The sequence below is a fragment of the Zingiber officinale genome, chromosome 10A (assembly GCF_018446385.1).
Source record: "Zingiber officinale cultivar Zhangliang chromosome 10A, Zo_v1.1, whole genome shotgun sequence".
Taxonomy (NCBI): domain Eukaryota; kingdom Viridiplantae; phylum Streptophyta; class Magnoliopsida; order Zingiberales; family Zingiberaceae; genus Zingiber; species Zingiber officinale.
In genome coordinates, this window is record NC_056004.1 from 18,498,083 (window position 1) to 18,516,837 (window position 18,755).

The following is an 18,755-nucleotide window of genomic DNA, read 5'->3' on the forward strand; positions in this document are numbered from 1 at the left end:
ATAGATCGACGACGTCTCGATTTATTGACATTGTTACTTTATTTGGTCAATCGAAAGGTATGATACGTTCCTTTAATTCCTCGTGCACTGCGTGCTTTCTTTTTATAGAATTAACACAATCGCGCGCGGCGTTGATAATTGATTGCGTGCCTATGAAACCATTAACGACGACGTGATTCCCAGCAGGCAGTATTTTTGATAAAACAATTCTTTCACCCTTTAGCTATTTTTCAGTTTATAATTTACCTTTTATGATATAGACATAAATTATAAAAGATATAGACGAATAGAATTATTTTTTACTATAATTAACGACCACGTATATCCCTGCAACATGGATTTGGACTGAGATACATGGTCAAGACATGCCTAAGCTAGACCCTATTTTATTTGGGTAGCCCTAATATTTTAATGTTTATTTGTATAAAAAAATAATTATTTTTAAAATTATATACTTTATTTTTTAAAATACACCTAACTCTTCTGTCCCTCACACATGAGTCCTTTTTTCCCCTGGTACTCACTCTCATCGGTGTTCCGATATTTTTTTCCCTCTTCGTTGATATTTCCTGTGTCCCTTCTCTCCCTTGCCAATGATTTTATATATTTCTCTTATACATTTCTCTTCGGTTGATTTCATACATGTCTCTTCTCTGAAATGATCTAATTTTTAAAAGACGTCGTTTTCCTTCTTTATTTCTCGGCAATTTACCAAAAGATGTACTAAATTTAATATATTTATCAAAAGGCATATCATCGTTTGGTATTTATCAAAAGGCACAGATAAATAATGTGTATTACCGAATATAACCTTCCCACCAACTCCTCTGATCAGTCATCATTTCCCAGGCATCCAAACCACATTTTTAAATAACTTTGATTTTAAAAAAATAAAATTGATCATTAGTGTACCTCCCTCCTTCGTGACATGCGAGTGCAGCTCCGTCTTGTGAAACCCTAGTTTAGTGACCTCGAGTTTTTCTCAAGCGGCATCTAGCATTTCAATTCAATTAAAAACCAGGAGTGTTCGTGAGCCAACAGTGAAGGATTCTAGGGTTTACATTAATCAGCTAGTTTCATAATGGCGCAAAGACGTCGATCGGGTGTATCATCATCCTCTCCACATCAATTAGCTGTAAAGATTATCATTTTACAAACTCTGTGATATTGAGAAGCTGAACTAGTATGATTTAATTTTTTTTTATTTTTATAAAGTATAGGGTTCAGTTGATGTTGGACAGAAACTGCATTGGAACAGTGTCCTCGGTCATTTTAAAAGTTTTTTTCAACCATCCACGAAGAAAGGAACGCATGAAGGCTCTGTTATTTTACATGACCGACACATAGTGCTGATCAAACAGTCACCATTTCGTATTTTTTTGGACATAGAAGATATGTAGCACATCCGTGGGATTTTGGTAAATATATTTCAAAATTGGGATTCAAGTAGTCAAACCTTTAGATTCTCAGGTACAATTTATAATTTCGTATTTTAATTACAAAGTAGTTGTATGGTAAAATTTAATCTTTTGCTAAACGTGGGCCTGATACGATGTCGTATCAGGCCCAACGTGGGTCTGATACGATGCTGTATAAGGCCTAACGTGTGCTTGATATGACATCGTATCATGTCCACGGTGTTCCTAATACTTTTGTATGTATTGGTAGAAGTCTAATAATAATTTAACTTGGTCAGGTGTTCCAGTTTGCTTCACAAGAGGAGACGTTTCATTGCTGCTTGGTATTGCAGACCGAGGAGCTTCAATTCCGATGAATTCAGCTAAAGCATCCAGTGTCCTCTTTCTAACTTACTTCTCAAACAAAAAAGAAGCTACTAGATCAAAAATTGAGGAGTTGCTTAAAATTTATGGCAATCGCGTTGAAGTCGAAGATGATGTTTTATTATTTTGCAAATTCTATATTTTGTATATATTTGTTTGTGTCTTATTTTCTTCTAGTACATATAAGGTCCCGTTAAGTCTTATAGATATAGTAGATGATTTTGAGAATCTTGATAGATTCAACTGGGTTGAAGCAATCCATGAATTTATGGCTCCACAATTACCTAAGATTGGGGACATATTTTCATCAACTGAGACAAAACATTCTAACACCAACCTCCCTTACCTAAAGGGATTTGCTGGTCTTTTAGCAGTAAGTGTATAATTTGTGTGAAATTTTTTAATATTTTGTGGATAATTTTAAAATAGTTAACCCTTGTGATGGTGAATCAGGCATGGTTTTTGGAGCATGTTCCAATCCAAAAACCATACAAAATAAAAGGAGCCAGAATAAATAAGTGGAGGAATATTCCTTCACATATTAGTAAGGTGAGAGAATTGATTGACCAAGTTTCATTTGAAGAGGTAAATTTTGAATACTTTGACTATAGTTTGGTTAAAAAGTATTGTTTTAACATGTGGTTTAATATTCTTACAGGTTGTGATTGACCTAATCCCTAACCAAGATGAAAGATCATTGGTTGAGAACCTTGCTGGCGTTGATGACAGTCCACATGCAATGGAGGTATCACAAATTGAAGTCACTGTAGGAGGAAGGCAGATTAATAAGGATTGTTGTAATTGCATTATTCAAGCAAACAGAATTAAAGAGCTAACAATGGAGAACATGCAATTGAAGGAGAGGGTGAAAGAGTTACTTAAAATAGTTGAAAAAAAGGTATGGAATCTCAATATAGCGAGCCTGTAGACGATCCTCAAATTGAACTTGTAGGTGTTACAACAAGAAGTAGGAGAGGACGTGACAGAAGTCACTATGATTACAGGGATACTCCAATTGATAGTCCATTGTGGCTCAAAACTTTACCTAAGAGGCAGCGTAGAAATATACATATAAGTGAGCCTGCTGAGAAAGTTACAAGTATAGGAGAAGGAAAAAAAGTTGTCAAAGAATATGTTGTTGTGGGCAAGGGGAAAGGAAAAATTGGTTTGGATGAAATGGAAGAAGAAATCAATATTGTACAATTGATGGAAGACAAATATGATGAAGAGGCAGACAAGGATGTAGATATGTTTGCCAAATATGACAAAATGAGAAAACAAACAATTGCTGTAAGACGATATCTGCAAATTTCATTGTAATTTGTTAGATTTAATGGATTATCTAATTGCCTTTTTTGTTTGTATGCATAGTATGTGAAGAAGCAATTTAAGTCTTCCAAGAAAAAAAAACAAGACGAAGAGGTGACGTACTTGTTAAAAGCCTTGGAGGAAATAAAGTATGTAAATTAAATAGTTGAATAGTCAAGTATATTATATTCTTATCTGATTACATAGTTGAGCTAAGGTTATCAAAAATAAATTTGTAAAAATAATCTCTGATTTGTTTACTTTGTAGGTTTACAAATGATATAGTTTGGGAGGAACCACCCTTTTGTTTAAATTTGTATTCCCTTTTATCTGGTGTGAATGGAGAAATGTTGACAAGAGGGGATGTAATCGACACGTATTGTAAAATTCTATTTAGGGGGGCATTCCCGTCTGGAAGCACATACAACAAGTCAATATATTGTTCAACATTCTTCACAGTAAGGAATTGATTAGATTATAGTAAAAAATAGAATTCTTTTTATTATTTGGTTATGTATGTATGACTTTGCATATTTGTAGTCATTAATGAAATCGTCAAGTAAGTTTGCCTTCCAACACATGATAAAGACGGATAGACGAGATGAAGAGGTAAGGTATATATTTATACCTTTGTGCAGTGATAATGCACACTTCCACTTGCTGGTGGTGGACACCAAATCAATGACGTTCAATCAGTACAATTCTCTAGCAAGTGGAAGTAAATACAAATATGAATTTGAAGCAGCGGTGAGCATCTAATAATAATGTGTATGGTTGTATTTTAATATAAATGCTAGTTGATGGAAAATGGAAATTTCCTCTTCAATCTTCAGGTATCAAATTTTAAATTATATAGTCGTGAGCACGTTACTGCTATTCATCCAAACTTGGAAAGACATTATCCGTTTGATAGATGGGTCGCTCGCACAATAGAATGCCCACAACAGCAAGCAAGGTAAATCGAGCACAACGTGTGAATATAAATTATTGATAAAAAAATATTGACCATAAAAATGTTGTTGTTCTTTACAGCGTTGACTGTGGCTTCTTTGTGATGCAATACATTCGATGTCTCCTATATGATATGAAGATGGACTTCAAACAAGGAGACATGAAAAAGATTAGAATTGATGTAATGGTATCAATTTTGAGGGATAAGTATTTTAAAACATTGGATTAAATATCCAGTCTTGTAAGGCAAATACTTGTATAGAATGTAAATGAACTTATTACTTAGTGTAGGTAGTTTAATATCTTTGTATGTAGTCTTTGTTGTATAATACGGTAATATGTAGTATATGAGAAGATTATAAACTGTCACTGGAATATTAATAATATTGCATAGTGATTAGTCAAATATAAGTCACAATATACAAAATACGATGTTGGTGCTTATCAGTGGAAAGAGACAATGTATATAAGTTATAATGCACACCATTTCTATCTTCTCAAAACTGAAAACATGGTAACGGTTGGGATTGTTTAAAAAATCAAATAGGCTCGGACCAACAGTCGGTTTCAAGAGCACAACGTCACTAAGTTCCGTGCCAACTGCCACGGAGCAATACCTTATTAGAAATGGGGTATAAATACGTTTTGACACCAGATATACCATCTTCCCAGTTAGAACTTCACAAGGAACGTGATTTCAGGTAAATCCAAGTAGGGGAGGGCCATCAGTGGGTTTTGGCCAAAACCCACTGATGGACCTTGATGTTAGGACCTTTGGACGCGGCTAGAGAGGGGGGGTGTGAATAGCCGACCCCAAATTCACGTTTCTTCCTACAATTTTAGTTAGCGCAGCGGAAATAAAAGATAGAAATGAAACAGGAGAATATCAAACCTCAAATGCGACGATATAACGAGGTTCGGAGATGATACTCCTACTCCTCGGCGTGTCCGTAAGGTGGACGAATCCTATCAATCCGTCGGTGGATGAGACCCCGGAAAATAGGCTAATAAAAACTCCTTCTGGGTGGAGAAACCTCGCCACAATCTCTCTTGCAGCAGCAAGATCGGAGTACAAAGATAAAGCAAGAAGCCAAGAACAATATGAATGTAAAAACACTAGTTTGCTTGCCTTCTCGTCGACTGGTGATGAAGCACCCACTTCACGGATGCCAACAACAGCAGCAACTGATCAGTTGGAGTCCAGCCGAGGGAAGCTCACACGAAGCTTCAGCAGTGGAGAGCTCAACAAAGCTCAGATCACAGGCAGAAGTAGGCCTCTGCAGAGGCCCTCCACCTCTTGATTTATATGAACTGCAAGAAGAAGACAGACACGTAAATCTAGCTGCTGACTCAACGCTCAGACCGGACCGATCAGCTCCACCCGATCGATCCAAGACGGATTTGATCGGTCAAGGGACCGATCAGGCCCTACTGATCGGTCCCAGACCGATCCCAACTCTCACATAGAGTTGGTTGATCGGTCGTCAGACTCCGATCGATCCATGGATCGGTCCACGGACCGATCCTCCTATTCCTTCTCCCAATCTATTTGGTTACCGATCGGTCACGATCCAGATGAGACTGAGCACGGTAGAAGTCTCCGGATCGGTCAGCAGACCGATCCAGATACCCATAGTATCACTGGATCGATCAGCAGACCGATCCAATTTCCCAGCCTTAAACCCTAAAGCCTTCCTGATATAGAGAACGAGCTACCGAGCCCTCTCTGACCTAGTCCGGAGAACGAGCTACCGAGCCCTCTCTGACTTCCACGTCCGGTCCAGAGAACGAGCTACCGAGCCCTCTCCGACTTTCACGTCCGGTCCAGAGAACGAGCTACCGAGCCCTCTCGGATCTAGTCCAGAGAACGAGCTACCGAGCCCTCTCCGACTTTGTCCGGTCCAGAGAACAAGCTACCGAGCCCTCTCCGACCTCCCATGCCAAGCTTCCATACTTGGACTTTTCCCCGTGCCAAACTCCCTGCTTGGACTTTTCCCGTGCCAAGCTCCCTGCTTGGACTTTTTCGTGCCAAGTCTCCATACTTGGACTTTTTCCGAATCAGGTCAACTCAAGTCGGGTCGACCAGGTCAACCTTGACAAAAGGTTACACCCACAATCCCCCAAGTTCCTAAACATCAAAATACAACTTCTCTATTCTTGTCAAACATCAAAATATACCTCGAGTCAGGTCAACTCGAGTCGGGTCACCCAGGTCAATCTTGACCTAAGGTTGCACCAACAATCTCCCCCTTTTTGATGTTTGACAAAAACCATAATCAAGTTAGGTTAACCCGATAACCTAACTTAGGTTTTCCAATAGTTCTCCAATGTTCTTCTTTGAACATTCTCTGAACATTCTCCCCAAACTCCAATCTTCTTCCTTGAACATTCTCTGGACATTCTCTCCCTTTTTGACACACATCAAAAAGAGTGAATCAAGGTCAAGAGTTTCTTTCAAATGAAAGTCTCATACCTTTCATTGAAACCCTTAATTTCCCCCTTGATACTAAAATCAACAATCAACTTAGTGATAATCACTTATCAAAAAAAACTTGACGAGCAAAAATTCCCCCTAAAAGTCAACTCCCCCTTGACCATTAGGTAAAACTTCCCCTAAAGGTCAACTCCTCCTTGACCATTGCACCAACAATATCTTGGAGAGTTTCATCCCTTTAGAAATCTAAAGCACCAACTTTCATAGCTGAAATTTCAGACAACAGTCGAAAATCAGCATTTTGGCACGCTCTAATCGGTCACCAGACCGATCAGGACTCCACTGGATCGGTCACCAGACCGATCCACACTGCCCTGGATCGGTCCAGTGACCGATCCAGACTTCCCTAGACCGATCAGGATCTTCTCTGATCGGTCCACAATTCTCTGATAAGAATTCTCTGATAAGAATTCCATAATTCTCAATCCGTAATTTCTTTGCTGCTAGTGAAATTTCTAAGTATTGAAATGAAAATGTTTCCTCTTGAAACCCAATAATTTGAAGTAATCGATCCTTCATTCTATCATCAATCCCTATCATATACATATGTGATTTTAATGAGTTGGCTCGCAACCTTGTTTCATTGCCGAAATGCTCCAAACAATCCGCTAATACCTTTATTGAGGACTCATCTGTCCAAACAAACAACATTAAATCATCGGTATATACAAGGTGAGTAATGTCAACCTCTTTATACATAGGATGAAAGTGAAAAGAGGATATCGAGGAGGCAACCTACAATCTGCATGATAATACTTCTATTCATGGTCCAAAAAGAAGGGGAGATTTGACCCTTGCCTTAGATCATGATGCCACTAAAGAATCCATAAATACCACCATTTAGAGAGATAGAATAGGAGACTGTAGTTACACACTCCTTGATCCATCCACAATATCATTGTGAAAAATTAAAACCAATGAGGACAATCATAAGGAAATCCCAACCTATCATATCAAATGTCTTATGCAAATCCATCTTAATCATATGCATCGGGGAAATTCTTTTACGTGCATACTTCCGTAGCAACTCATGGGTGAGATTAATGTTGTCACTATAGATCGCCCTTGCACAAAAGCCACCTGCACCAGCTCCAACAAGTACCCCAAAACCCTAGCTAAGCAATCGACCAATACCTTTGCAATAACCTTGTACCTTTGCAACAAGGGCTCTTTCACAAAGGTAGATCCACTACCTTAATGACCCCCTAGTGTCAGCCCTATGGATATGGAAGGAGGTAAGTACAGGTACACAAACATTGAGTGTATGTTAGGGTAAATCTCAGGTCATCAGTTCTTGAGAATCAAACCCTGACCATTATGCCAGAGATACCATGTGTCCACCATCTGCGCTACGCCCTGGGGGCACAACAAGAGCTCTTTCACTATTTTTTATGAAAAAATAAATATATATCATCAAAATACGTACTATCATACAAAAATAACCATGAAGTTCTTTATGTCGTGTATGATGAACTGTTAGCTTTGGAAGGAGAATCATGGTCGCGTACATGTGCTAACTCGTGTACCATCTATCACTCTCTTTGCGACGCATGTTCCTGCCAATACTCGATACGAGGTATTGAAGCTGAGGTATCAATTAGCATCGTCCATGAACTCTGTCCATATTGCTCTTGTCTCCACATCATCACAGTCCATGCTCTGTCATGCATCCTCGATCATCAAGTGCCTCCGCACCCTCCATGTTGTGTATCTCTGTCATGTGTCTATGAGCCACAAATGACTCCAAATATCTCTATTAACCTCCTCCCGTGTTATGACTCTTTCACAAAAAGGTAGATCCACTATCTTAACAACTTCCTAGTGTCAGACTCACAGATATAGAAGGTGGTAAATGCAGGTACATAAACGTTAGACGCATGGTGGGATAAATCTCAGGTAGTCAGTTCCTAAGAATTGACCCTTGACCATTACACTATAGATGTCATGCGCCCACCGTCTACGTTACGTCCTGGGGGTTGCGTCATGACTCTTTCACTTTTTTTTATGAAAGGTAAATATATAGCAGTAAAAGTGCATAAAATACAAAAATGATCATGGAGTCCCTTATGTCACGTTTGACAAACTATCAGATCTGAAAGGGAAACCATGATTGCATACATGTGCTCACTCATGTACCATCTCTCACACTGTCTGTTACGCATGTTGGATGTCTGCTCATTCTCAATATGAGATACCGAAGCTGAGGTATCAATTAGCCCGTTTCATAATCTTTGTTCATATTGCTAGTGTCTCCACATCGTCACTGGTTATGCTCTGTCATGTGTCCTCTATCTTGACTCCTCTATCACGGGTGTCTCCATACCTGCCATACCATGTGTCTTAATCATGTGTCAGGGAGCCATTGATGTATACCCTAATCTCTGTCAACTCCTTTTGTGTCATGGGTCATGGTTCTTTCACTTTTCTTTTTGATGAAAGGTAAATATATATCATCAAAATATATAAACATACAAGAGTGATCCTAAAACCCCTTGTGTCATGTCTGATGAAATATCAAATCTGGAAGGGGAACCTGTTAGGATGTATACTAAAAGCCTAGCTTTTGGTATAAACATTTATCTAGAAATAAGAATCACATTGGTCAAATGTCTACATTTATGATAAATGTAGTTGTTTAATTAATTTATATTGTAGATAACATGGTGTGTGGTGTCACACACAGAGGATCATGTTATCAGTACCTTATAAATTATAAACAGTAGCTCACGACCAAAATGGAAAGGAGCAAACCATTGTAAGGTCGTAGTGTAATTAGGAATTAGTTTATCTTAACTATATAATTACACTAGTACACTTAGAGTGTATTAAGTAGGACCATTAGAGGTCGTTTCTTTTATACTGACTTTATAAAGAAACAAAGACCTCAGTTATTATGGAAGTGTGTGCTCTTAATCCTAATATAATAACAAGCACATATATTTGATATTTATTTCTTTAATTTATCAATGGGTGAGATTTAGTTCGATGAATCAATAAGCCCGATAAGTTGGGAAATGATATCACTTATATTGTGTGTTGTTGATTATAGAAGGAAACTGTGTCCTAGAGATACTAGGTTGATAATGTCCCTAAGAGGAGCTCATAAGGATTGTCATGTTAAACCCTGCAGGTGGACTTAGTCCGACATGATGATAAGGTTGAGTGGTACTACTCTTGGATTAAGATATTAATTAAATGAGTTATCAGTAACTCACTTAATTAGTGGGCATTCGACATCTTAAACACAGGGAGACTAACACACTCATAATAAGAAGGAGCCCAAAAATATAATTTGGGATTGGTGCGGTAGTTCAATAATAGTTCTCTAGTGGAATGAATTATTATTGATAAAATTAAGTTGTGTGTTCGGGGCGAATACGGGATGCTTAATTTTATCGGGAGACCAAAACCAATTCCTCCTCTCGGTCCATATCGTAGCCTCTTATTTATAGAGTACTATACCCACCTATACCCACCTTCTATACCCACCTAAAGGGGTCGGCCAAGCTAGCTTGGGAACCAAGCTAGGGCCGGCCTAAGCATGGTTTAGGGTGGCCGACCCTAGCTTGAACCCAAGTTAGAGGGGGTCAGCCACATTAAATTAAAAAAGAATTTTAATTTTAATTTTTATTATGTGGAAGATATAATTTATTACAGAGAATTAAAATTAAAATATCTCTCTTTAAAAGATCTACAAAATATTAAAAGAAAGAGATTAGATCTCTTTCCTTATTTGTAGATTGGAAAGATATTTTATTTTTTTCTCTTTAAAAATTATTCACATGTAGAAAATTAAAATTATAGAAATTTCTTTTTATTAACCATGAAGGGATTTTAAAAGGAAATTTTATTTTTTAAAATTTCCAAAGACAAATAAGGAAGTTTTAATTGTTGATTGAAACTCTCCTAATTTTTCTATTTGAGGTGGCCGGCCATGATTAGTTGATTAAGAAATTTTATTAAATTTTTCTTAATTAATTATTGTCAAAGAAAGTTAAGGAAATTTTATTATAAATAAATTTCCTTATTTGCTAAAGCCAAGGAATATAAAAGAAGGGGTAGGGATGCCTTCATGGGGAACAACCTCTATTATTCTCCCTCTCCTATTCCTTGGTGTGGTCGGCCAACATCCTCTCCCTCTCTTCCTCTTTGTGGTGGCCGAAACTTCTCTCTTGCTTGGAGTTCTTGTGTTGGCCGGATACTACTTGGAGAAGAAGAAGAAGAAGGAGAGAAAGCTTGCATCCCTTGGAGCTTGGTTGGTGTTTTTCTTCTTCCTTGGTGAAGCTCTTTTGTTTTGGCCGAACCTAGCTAGGAGGAAAAGAAGGTGATTGGTGGTTTCTCATCTTGGAAGATCGTTGCACACACAACGTCCGAGGTTAGAAGAGGAATACGGTAGAAGATCAAGAGGTCTTTCTAGAAGGTATAACTAGTAATTTTTCCTTTCCGCATCATACTAGTTATTTATGGAAATAATACCAAATACAAGAGGCTTACGATTCTAGAATTTCGAATATGTTTTTCGATATTGTGTTCTTTTGTTTTTTCTTTTCCTTGTGATTTGATTGTTCCTTTCGGTTAACCTAAAGTTATTTTAGGAAATTAAATATTAGCTTTCTATAAAAGGTTTTGTCTAGTCGGTGGTGGTTGCTCCCATATCCAAGAAGGCTATGTGCCTCGCCACGTCAGTACTGGGAACCAATTATGGAAATTAATATTTAATGAAATTAATAACTTAAGGTGACTTGGGTCGAACGTGTTAAGTTCCGCAGGAGATCCAAGTCAAAACCTAAAAGAACAAATAGATTAAGTTTTGGATCATACGTGTTAAGTTCCGCAGGCGATCCGAAATTTAATTTAAAAGAACACATGGTAGCTAGGAAAGGTTCGACACTTGACAAAATTTTTCAATGGAACCTCTAGGTTTTCCGAGTAGCAACCAACAATTGGTATCGAGCTAGGGTTTTGCCTCTGTATTTGGTATTAGGTTAATTATGCACATGCCATACATAATTTAGGCGTTAATAGTAGGATGTGCTAACTTTGTGGACGCAGGATCCAACTATTATGGCTTTTAATTATTATGTGTGTGATTGGACCCTTGGACATGTCAAGGGCATTTATATGTGTGCATGATTGTATTAAAATACAGCAGGAGTTGATTTAGTTTTATTAGGATTTTATTTTGATCTAGATATATGTACATTCCTTTTATGGAATATAGGATAAAAATGTAAAATTCTATTTATGTCATGGATCGAATCTTGCAAAGCGTGGAACTTTCTAAGGACCAGAGGTGCGGAACTAGGAGCAAGATGGAGGCGACACTAGACCCGGTGGCCAAATATGGCTTGGGATGACAACACACTGAGGATAACTAGAGATAAAAGCCATAATAGTTGAAAATTAGATTTTCTATTTATTGCTTTTATATTGTCTTGTGTGCATGTTAGTTTACAAGTTTAGTAGGCTAGCATAGTTAAAAATTCCTCATTTATAAATAACTAAGTGGGAGAGGGATTTTTAAGTAAATCCCATGTTCTCCATTACTGGTTTGTAAGTGATGCAAACAAGCTTGCGCGTTGGCTCTGAGTGCCTTCCTCCATAACGGATGAGCTTGTTTGCATATCACTAGAACAGACTTCCATTTTTGGATGACTATAGGAAGTTAATTAAGAGCATGTGATCTTCCCCAACGGAAGGGGCATAATCTTATTAATGGACTTAGTGTCAAGTAATGGTATACACTTAGACACATCTAATAGTATCCTCCCCATCGGAGTCACTGCTATTATTTGTGTGACCAAATGAAACCAACTATTAATTTGTCATAAAACTAGGTTGACAAGATAATAAAATTAAAGGGTTAAAACCCCTCTTACAAATGATTGATTTTGTATACGTCCACACTAACGTGGCATACAAAATTAACGGTGTTTGAGATAATTTTATTTGTCATAAAGTTATGTTGACAAGATAGTTAATGGGTAAAATCCTCCTCTTACAAATGTTGATTTTGTATACGTCCACGCTAACGTGGCATGCAAAATTCACGGTGTTTTGAGGTGTTGGTAAATTTAAATAGTATTGTTAGAGGAATCAATATTATTTTAAATTTAGAGTCTTGACCAAATATTTGATTAAAGATAGACCAACTATTAATTTTATTCGTCATAAAGTAAGGTTGACGAGATAATAAAATTAAATGATAAAATTTCCTCTTTGAATTTGTATACGTCCACATTAACGTGGCATACAAAATTCATGGGGATTTTTAAGGAGTTGGTCTTAACCAAATATTTTTGTGATTCTTAGGATGATGGTCAATCCCTAGCTGATATACTTTAGGATAGACTTAGTGGTCCCAATTATAATTGATTGGAAATAGGATTTGGACATTAAGGTAGACTGTCCTCTTAGAACTAAGAACAATATAGGTGTATTTTATTCATTAGTTGATACATGTTTAGTGGAGTTATCTATCGGTACCTGGTGTGTAGATATGGGAGCCACTGATCATGTCTGTAATTCATTGCAGGGTTCCAGGAAACCCGACAACTAAATGAAAATAAAAAAAAAACACCGTCCACATGGGCACTACTGCAAAAGTAGCAGCTGTTGCAGTGGGAGATATTTATTCTCTAATAGGAATAAAATTTGGATTATTAGGAATTATCTTTACATACTAAGTTTAGAAAGAACCTGATTTCAGTTTCTAAACTATTATAGAATAGATATTGTGTCTATTTTGATAACAAAGTTGTTATCAAGAAAAATAGGCAAGTTATCTATTCTGGTATGTTGGTTGACAATTTATAATCCAATAACTCCCACGATGCAACAAATGGAAATTAGTAACACATCTTCTAACTTAAGAGAAAGCAACCTTCGAAAATGAACCAATTATATCTTTGACATCTAAGGCTAGGTTATATTAACTTAAGTAGGATTCATTGGTAGCTGATGAACTTTTGGGTTCATTAGTAGTGGAAATCTTTCCAACCTGCGAGTCTTACTTGGAAGGAAAATAACCAAGGAGCTTTTAAGTCTAAGAGGTATGGAGCCAAAGATATATAGGAATTGGTTCATTCTGATTTGTGTGATCCTATGACTATCCAGACAAAAGGTATTTTCAAATATCTCGTCTATTTTATAGACAACTATTTGAGATACGGATATATTTACTTGATGTGCCGCAAGTCTAAGTGCTTTGATTAGTTCAAAGAGTACGAGACTGATGTGGAGAAACGTCAAAGTAAACGTATCAAGACACTACGGTGAGATCGTAGTAGCAAGTACCTTTTTGGGAGAATTTAGAAGTCACTTATCAGAAGTAGGGATTCAATCCCAACTAACAACACCTGGTATACCCCAACAGAATGGTGTAGAAAAAGGAAGGTATAAGACTCTTATGGAAATAAGTAGATTAATGATGAGTTATTTAGAAAATTACCAAATTCATTTTAAGGATATACTCTGGAAACGGAAGTGAACATAGTACCTTTCAAAGTCAGAACTCTCTACTCATATAGAATTGCTGAATAGCCGTAAGCCTATTTTGAAGCATATTCGGGCTCGGGTAGTCCAGCACATATGCTGAAGAGAGACAATGATAAGTTGGACAGGAATTCACTTGTTTGTGAGTTATCCTAGAGAAATGAAAGTAGGTTTATAGTCTTAAAAATCAGAAGGTCATTGATAGTATCAATGACCGATTTTTAGAAAATGACTATGTAATAAACCAAGTGCCCATAAGTAAATTTGTTCTTACGGAAATAATAAAAGACATGTCTAATCTAGTACCAACTGTACAAGATGAGATACCACAAGGAAACTGCAACACGTATCATAAATGATACACAATTGTAGAAAGTGCCTCATCGTAGTGGGAGGGTTGTTAGGCAACCTAAAAAGATTCATGTTTTGGGAGAATTTTTGGACTCGATCCCAGGAGGACATGAACCTGATCTCCAGACATATGACGAAGCACTCCAAGATAAAGATGCAGCATCTTGGCAAAGAGTAATGAATAATAGAATTAGAATATATGTATTCTAATAAAGCCTGGAAGCTTGTAGAACCATCAAATGGTGTAAAAGCCTTTGGGTGTAAAAAGGTCTATAATAGGAAAAGAGGGATAGACAGGAAGGTAGAAACTTTCAAAGCAAGGCTTGATGAAAAAAGGAAACTTTTTCACTGGTAGCCATGCTTAAGTCTATCCGGATTCTTTTATCTATTTGGCAAGTGGATGTCAAGACAACATTCTTTAATGGAAGTGTTGAAGAAAGCATCCATATAAAGCAACCAGAAGGATTCATTGCAAAGGGCTAAGAGCATCTTGTGTGCAAGCTCAATCAGTCTATGGACTGAGGCAAAGCTTCAAGGTCTTGGAACATCCGGTTTATCAAAGTAATCCAAACCTATGGATTTATTTAGTAACCGAATAAGTCTTGTGTATATAAAAGGTGTGATGGAAACGTGGTGGTATTTCTTGTACTATATGTAGATAACATTTTTGGTAGTTGGAAACAATATCAAAATGTTGTCAGAAGTAAGGGTATGGTTATCCAATCAATTCGATATAAAGGACTTGGGAGAATGCATATATTCTTGAGATCAAAGTAATAAGGGGTCGCAAGAAAAGAATATTTTACTTATCTCAAGCTTTATACATCGAAAAAAACCTTGCTCGTTTTAAGCATGCAAAACTCCAAGAAAGGTTTCTTACCTTTTTAGCATGGAGTAACTTTATCTAAAGATATGTCTCCGTAGACATCAAAGGAGATAAAGGAAATAAAGGCAATTCTTTATGCTTCGGCTGTCGGAAGCCTAATGTATGCTATGCACGAGATCATAAATTTATTTTGCCAAGGGCATAGTTAGCAGATGTCAAAGTAACCCTGGACAAGGATATTAGACTGCAGTAAAGCATATATTAGTACCTTAGAGGCACTAGAGATTATATGCTAGCTTACAAGGCAGTTATTTGGTCCCTGTAGGTTGCACGGATTTTGACTTCCAATAGGGACAATAATAAATCAACCTCGGGGTTTTGTGTTTACTTTAGGAGGTAAAGTCATAACTATGGAAGAGTGATAAGCATAGGTATTTTTCTAGACTCCACCATAGAAGCTTAGTATATGGCAAGCCTCTGAGGTGACCATAAAAGTTGAATGACTCAATAACCTCAAGATAGACTTAGATATGATTTCTGGTTTGTCCAAAGATTATTACAATTTATTGTAATAATATTGGTGCAGTAGCAAACTCGAAGAAACCATAAGTCTATAAGGCAAGTAAACATAATAGAGCGCAAGTACCACCCAATACGAGAAATCGTATAAATGAGGAGAAGTTGTTGCCGCCTAGATTGCATCAGGTGATGATCTATAGATCCTTTCACTAAGGTCCTTAAGGCAAGAGCTTTTGATGGGCATGTTGAAGGGTTGGGAATCAGATGTATGGTAGCAGATATGGCAGCTTAGTCTTTTAGTATAAGTGGGAGATTGTTAGGATGTATACTAAAAGCCTAGCTTTTGTTATAAACATTTATCTAGAAATAAGAATCACATTGGTCAAATGTCTACATTTATGATAAATGTAGTTGTTCAATTAATTTATATTGTAGATAACATGGTGTGTGGTGTCACACACAGAGGATCATGTTATCAGTACCTTATAAATTATAAACAGTAGCTCTCGACCAAAATGGAAAGGAACAAACCATTGTAAGGTCGTAGTGTAATTAGGAATTAGTTTATCTTAACTATATAATTACACTAGTACACTTAGAGTGTATTGAGTAGGACCATTAGAGGTCGTTTGTTTTATACTGACTTTATAAAGAAACAAATACCTCAGTTATTATGGAAGTGTGTGCTCTTAATCCTAATATAATAACAAGCACATATATTTGATATTTATTTCTTTAATTTATCAATGGGTGAGATTTAGTTCGATGAATCAATAAGTCCGATAAGTTGGGAAATGATATCACTTATAGTGTGTGTTGTTGATTATAGAAGGAAACTGTGTCCTAGAGATACTAGGTTGATAATGTCCCTAAGAGGAGCTCATAAGGATTGTTATGTTAAACCCTGCAGGTGGACTTAGTCCGACATGATGATAAGGTTGAGTGGTACTACTCTTGGATTAAGATATTAATTAAATGAGTTGTCAGTAACTCACTTAATTAGTGGACATTCGACATCTTAAACACAGGGAGACTAACACACTCATAATAAGAAGGAGCCCAAAAATATAATTTGGGATTGGTGCGGTAGTTCAATAATAGTTCTCTAGTGGAATGAATTATTATTGATAAAATTAAGTTGTGTGTTCGGGGCGAATACGGGATGCTTAATTTTATCGGGAGACCAAAACCAATTCCTCCTCTCGGTCCCTATCGTAGCCTCTTATTTATAGAGTACTATACCCACCTATACCCACCTTCTATACCCACCTAAAGGGCGTCAGCTAAGCTAGCAAGCTAGGGCCGGCCTAAGCATGGTTTAGGGTGGTCGGCCCTAGCTTGAACCCAAGCTAGAGGGGGCCGGCCACATTAAATTAAAAAAGAATTTTAATTTTAATTTTTATTATGTGGAAGATATAATTTATTACAAAGAATTAAAATTAAAATATCTCTCTTTAAAAGATCTACAAAAGATTAAAAGAAAGAGATTAGATCTCTTTCCTTATTTGTAGATTGGAAAGATATTTTATTTTTTCTCTTTAAAAATTATTCACATGTAGAAAATTAAAATTATAAAAATTTCTTTTTATTAACCATGAAGGGATTTTAAAAGGAAATTTTATTTTTTGAAATTTTCAAAGACAAATAAGGAAGTTTTAATTGTTAATTGAAACTCTCCTAATTTTTCTATTTGAGGTGGCCGGCCATGATTAGTTGATTAAGAAATTTTATTAAATTTTTCTTAATTAATTATTGTCAAAGAAAGTTAAGGAAATTTTATTATAAATAAATTTCCTTATTTGCTAAAACCAAGGAATATAAAAGAAGGGGTAGAGATGCCTTCATGGGGAACAACCTCTATTATTCTCCCTCTCCTATTCCTTGGTGTGGCCGGCCAACATCCTCTCCCTCTCTTCCTCTTTGTGGTGGCCGAAACTTCCCTCTTGCTTGGAGTTCTTGTGTTGGCCGGATACTACTTGGAGAAGAAGAAGAAGAAGGAGAGAAAGCTTGCATCCCTTGGAGCTTGGTTGGTGTTTTTCTTCTTCCTTGGTGAAGCTCTTTTGTTTTGGCGAACCTAGCTAGGAGGAGAAGAAGGTGATTGGTGGTTTCTCATCTTGGAAGATCGTTGCACACACAACGTCCGAGGTTAGAAGAGGAATACGGTAGAAGATCAAGAGGTCTTTCTAGAAGGTATAACTAGTAATTTTTCCTTTCCGCATCATACTAGTTATTTATGGAAATAATATCAAATACAAGAGGCTTACGATTCTAGAATTTCGAATATGTTTTTCGATGTTGTGTTCTTTTGTTTTTTCTTTTCCTTGTGATTTGATTGTTCCTTTCGGTTAACCTAAAGTTATTTTAGGAAATTAAATATTAGCTTTCTATAAAAAGTTTTGTCTAGTCGGTGGTGGTTGCTCCCATATCCAAGAAGGCTATGTGCCTCGCCACGTCAGTACTGGGAACCAATTATGGAAATTAATATTTAATGAAATTAATAACTTAAGGTGACTTGGGTCGAACGTGTTAAGTTCCGCAGGAGATCCAAGTCAAAACCTAAAAGAACAAATAGATTAAGTTTTGGATCAAACGTGTTAAGTTCCGCAGGTGATCCGAAATTTAATTTAAAAGAACACATGGTAGCTAGGAAAAGGTTCAGACCTTTGTACAAAATTTTTGTACAGTGGAACCTCTAGGTTTTCCGAGTAGCAACCAACAGAACCATGGTTACGTACATGTGCTCACTCGTGTACCATCTATATCTGTCTCCTCTGCACATGCTAATTGCAAGCTCATCCTCAGTATTAGATACTAAAGATGAGATATTATATATCTAGCACTGCCTGCTATCTCTGTCCAACTGCTCATGTGTCTGCATCATCAATGTCCATGCTATGTCATGTGTCTGTGGGTCATGGCTTGTTCACGTGGCAAAAGGTGAATACGCTCGCCACCAACGTCCCTGCCGACCCTCCCTAGGACCAACACGAAGGAGAAAAATCATGGTGACTGAGAGGACAAGCGACAGGTG